The sequence below is a fragment of the Lipotes vexillifer genome, unplaced genomic scaffold, assembly GCF_000442215.2.
Source record: "Lipotes vexillifer unplaced genomic scaffold, Lipotes_vexillifer_v1.1 scaffold466, whole genome shotgun sequence".
Classification (NCBI taxonomy): domain Eukaryota; kingdom Metazoa; phylum Chordata; class Mammalia; order Artiodactyla; family Lipotidae; genus Lipotes; species Lipotes vexillifer.
Window position 1 is genome coordinate 707,574 of NW_006796103.1, and position 5,327 is coordinate 712,900.

The following is a 5,327-nucleotide window of genomic DNA, read 5'->3' on the forward strand; positions in this document are numbered from 1 at the left end:
AATTTTGTCAAATGCTTTTTCTGCATCAATTGAGATGATTATTTTTTCCCCTTTATTCTGTTAATGTGGTTTGTATTACATTGATTGTTTTTTGGGTTTTATTTTTCTTGATTTTAAGGATGTTGAACCATCTTTGCATCCCAGAAATAAATCCCATTTGGTTAGGGTGTATGATCCTTTTAATATGCTGTTGAATTTGGTTTCCTAGTATTTTGTTGAGGATTTTGCATCAATGTTTATAAGGGATATTGTTTTGTAGTTTTCTGTTCTTGTAGAATCTTTGTCTGGCTTTTGTCAGGGTAATGCTGGCTTCATAGAAAGGATTAGGAGGTATTCCCTCCTCTTCAGTTTTTGGGAAGAGTTTAAGAAGGATTGGTGTTAATTTTTCTTTAAATGTGTGGTAGAATTCAGTGCAGCTATCTGGTCCTGGGCTTTTCTTGGTTTTTGATTATTGATTCAATCTCCGAAATAGTTATAGATCTATTGAGATGTTCTATATCTTCATGATTCAGTTTTGGTAGGTTGTATGTTTCTAAGAATTTGTTCATTTAATCTAGTTATCCAATGTGTTGGCACACAACTACTGCAGATGTTATAGCAGTGAACAAGGCATACACCATTCCTACCTCCAAGGAGCTCATATGCTAGAGCAGGAGACAGAAAACTAATAACTGTCTTGCAGGGAGATGTCAGAAAGGACATACCAATTCAAGGTTGGATGTGTGCTTTTGTATCAGATGAATCCATCTGATGAATGCAAAGAAAATTCTAAGAGCTTCTTGGGCTACTTGGACCATGGTGATCAGAACCAGAACCAATTGAAATGAACAGTAAGCCACAGGAACTTTGAAAGCCTTCTGGGTTTTTCTGATGGGTATGAAAGTGTGCCCTTCTTGTTGTCCATCTCCAGGATGGCCCTGTGATGTTTGGAAGCAGTGAGTTTGTAGACCAAACTCACTTAGCTGGATGACCATATAATTTATTATCCAAAAGGGTGCTATTAATAAAACACCAGAACAGGGGCAAACAAGGCTATTCTGGTCAAACTGGGACCAGGGTGGCCCTCCTATAGCCCACACTGGGGTCACTCAGGTCTGCAGGGATGGACATGAACAAATGCCACGAGGGGGTGTGGCGCGATGAGGTCTGGCTAGGTCTGCTATGGATGCTAATGCCTGCCAGACACAGCAGGCTAAGGCCAACCAGGGTACCCACCCTGATGCAGCTCGAACTCTGCCTGGGTAATTCCCACCTGGCTTCCAGGTCATTCATCAGAGGATTCTCCGACACCTTCCTCCACCATAGTAAGTTCCTCCTTTCCTCTGCATTTTCCTTCATAGAGCATATTATCATTGCTGTTGCATTTTTACATGGGTTTATTTTTTCTCGTTGCATTTCCACATGACTGTCCACTCAGGTGACGTGACACAGCACAGAGAGGTCTCTATTCTGCTCATGGCTGAGTCCTCAGCAACAAGCACAACGCCAGCCCCAGTAGGCCCAGATGACCAACAGGTGGACAAAAGGACCGATGGAGATCCAGGAATCTCTCTAAGCAGGGAAGACCTAAGATCTTTCTTCCCAGATGCATGGGTTTGGGAGCACTTGTATAGGACCCAACATGGTCGCTGGGCTGATACCAAGTGAGGACGAGACCCTCAGCCTGAAATCAGCCTACATCTGTCTGAGAGGCAGGACCATAGTTCTTGCTACCAGGCAGGTTCATTCCAGGTAGAACTGTTCACATTCAGGTCTGCCTGGGCCATTTCCAGTCACTGTTCTGGGTGTCAAGAAAAAAGAAACACATGCAGCCAGAGCTAAGCCACACCCACCTAAGGGTCTGGGGTGGTGGTGCCCACCCCCCATGGTTTCAGAGACCCCTGGGCAGAGTACAGTCTGCACTTAACAGGACGGCAATGCAGAGCGAATCAGCTTCCTGCGGCTGCCATGTCAAGGTACCACACTGGGTGACTTAGGACCACAGAAATGTGTCATCTCAGGGTTCTAGAGGCCAGAAGTCTAAGATAAAGGTGCCAGCAAGGCCATGCCCCCTCTGAAGGCCCCAGGAAGGGTCTGCTCCAGGCTTCTCTCCAGCTTCTGGTAGCTTCTTGGCTTGTGGTAGCATCAGTCCAGTCTTCACATGGCCATTTTGTTCCTTTGTGTGTATCTGTTTCTGTGTCGAAATTTCCCCTTTTTATAATGACACCAGATTTGTTGGGTTAGGGCCCACCCCACTCCAGCAGGACCTCATCCTAACCTACCTAATTACATCTGCAATAACCCTATTTCCAAATAAGGTCCCACTCTGAAGGACTGGGGTTAGGGCTCCAAAATATGAAAGTGGAGGGGACACAGTCCAGCCCATAGCACAGGGTGAAGCATCTAGTGCAGAGCTACTTTGGCCCTGTCTACAGGTCCTCGGGTCATCTGTGGCCCAGTCTGTGCTAGAGAAGCTAATAGAGCAAGGAGCAGAGGACAAGCATTCAACAGCCTAGGCCCACATGGGCAGGGCAAAGACAGGGCTCCAGGCAAAGTGGCCTCTGCAAGGTTCATTTGCCTAAGTGGGGATTAAGGAGTAAAAGGGGGTAATAAATTAGTCATTCTCAGGAAATGTGAGGGTAGAATAAGTTCCCTGGAAGAGAGAGCGACTCCTGAGAACACCTACATCAGGAAAGAGGCAACAGGCTCCCTCTGAGGCCAAGAGGGGGGACGGGGAGGGAGGTGTCGGAAACTCTTTGTCCTTGCAGGCAATCATATGGATGAGGGTACAACTGCTGAATTATTTCTTAACATTCTTGCCTTGGCCTGGGATTTTGGAATCAGGAAAGAGCCAGGGCATTAGACGTTCTCTGTCAATTAGAAAATGGTAAACTGAGGGCACAGTAAACCTAAGAAGGGATATATCACCCTCGCTGGCAATCGAAGCAATGCAGATGAAAACCAGAAAACCATTTTCTGCGTCATTCTAGCAAAGTGTCAGGGTCTGGTCAGCACCAAGGACCAAGACAACCTACCCTCACATCCCACCCTTAGGCAGTCCTTCTGGTGAAATGCTAACCACCTGTAGGGTGTGCATGCCTCCCAGGCTGTGACCACCTGGAGACTGGTCACAACCTCTGAAGGGCCACCAGCATGCCCAGAACCCTCACCCTGCATCACTGGCCTTCCCTCTCACTCATGAATTCTCTCCATCCACTGCTTCCTACTCCAGGCCCAAGCCTGACCCTATTCTCCACAGACCACTATCCTTCTCATCCCCCATCCCAGAGGCCCTCCCTGCCTTGCAACCATCACCCTGTTTTATTTTCCTCATCTTCTTGTCTGAAATAGTCTTATTTGTACACAGGTATACTTCACCCAGCCCCCAATTGTAAATGCCCATGAAGGGAGGGCCCTTGCTGCCCTCTGAGCCTCAGGACCTAGGGCAGTACCCAACACAGATGCTCCATCGATACTGGGGGATGCCAAAGTAAAGCCATGTCCAGCCACACTGGGCAAGCAGGTACTTCATGGTGCAGCTACCCGTGGAATCGTGGGGCTATGGAAGAATATGAAATGGTAGAGAGAAAGAACCATAAAATATTTTGTAGGTGGGGAGAAAATGTTATAAAACATGTATAATAGTTTATTTTCTGCAAAAAAATTATATATTATATATCATATATTACATAGAAAAATGAAAGATAGAGGCCAAATATTAACAATATGGTGATTAAGAATATTAACAATATTAACAGTATAGTGATAGTGATTTTTCTTTTCCTTTTTGTTTACCTATATTTCTTAAAGTTACTACAATAAACATATTACTTTTGAAACCAGAAAAAAAAAAAAATCAGTAGAAGCTATTTTTCAAAAAGGAAGAAAGGGAAAAGAAACCATCAGCCCAGGAGAGTATGTGAATTGTCCTACGAGCAATGCTGGGGTCAGAATTCAGTCCCGAGCCCCAGAGTGCCACGCATAGCCGCTGGTCCCTCGCCTATTTCTGGATGCCACTCAAGCCATCCCCCGTGATCCTAGTGACGTGGGAGAGATGGCCAGCCTGTCCCCAAGCAAGCGTGGTGCCCTCGGCCTCCCTTTACTTCCTGCCCAGGCCTGTGCCTCCGTCCCTCTCCCCTCTCCAAAACACAGGGTTCTTCTTCAGCGGGGAGGACCTGCTCCACAGAGGAGCGGGGGTGGGGAAGGGGAAAGGCAGCATCATGCAGTTGTCATGATGGGGAGGCACTGCTGGCATCTGGGGGTAGGGGCCGGTGGCACTGAGAATACAACCCTTCCTGAAAAGACAGTCCAATGGAGGAAACTTGACAGGCGTTTGCAACTGACACTAGATTAAACGTGCTGGTGAGTCCTCACTGGAATTGAGGTTTCTATAAAGCGGAAGCCCCCCCCTGCTCCCCACTGCCTTGCAAAATGAGTGCAAGCAAGGACTGGGGGGGCCATCGTGGCCCTTGGTACTGTGGACCAGAGCATGATACGTACGCAGAGGAGCTCGAACCTACGTCCCTGAGGAACGGTGGGGCCAACACGATTGACCAGACAAGTGTCAGAGAGGAGAGGTGTGGGTGCTTCCTTTATTTCCTCCAAATCCCAGAGCCACAGCCTGTAGGAGTAGAGGGTTAACAGCATTTGGAGTCTGCACACCTGTCAGAACCAGGAAAACACTCAGGGCTTGCTTGGAACAGACTGGCTCAGGACAGTGCCTCGTCAGTCCCGGGCACCGGGGACCGTGGTGGGTCCCACAGAGGCGTAGGTGGCTCCCAGGCTATAGGGACATGCGGTGCCGGTGCCCAACCCCAGACCTGGAGGGTTTTCTTTTCTTTTTCTAAGACCAGTGTAAATAACAAACATTTATTGGTATCACTTATGGTAGAAAAAGAGTTCCTACACCAGATGCACATGACCCAATTGTTAAATAGAACATTTTCAAGGTGAACACATATCCTAACCCAGATTTTTTACCTACTTTTGATGATAGCCAATTCCTCCTCGCCCCCCACCCCAAGACATGTGAGCAACTGCTAATGAAAAGCAGTAAACAGCTACTTGGGCTATAGCATTTTCAACTCCACTCCAAGGTGAAGATTCCAATCACATTTGAGACTTTTCTCTCAATTTTCTCCTAAGGAAAGTTCCTGAGTCCAGTTATTTACAATATTACAGCACTAGCAGAGCAATGTCTACAACTCATCGTTGTCTGCTGGTTCTTCATCCCCAGTTTGGGGAGGGCCTACATTTCCATAGTTTGCTAATAACTGGCTGAACAATTTCTTCTAGCTCCTTCTTTTTAGCTTTGAAATCTTCGATGTCAGCATTGGTGACCGTGTAGG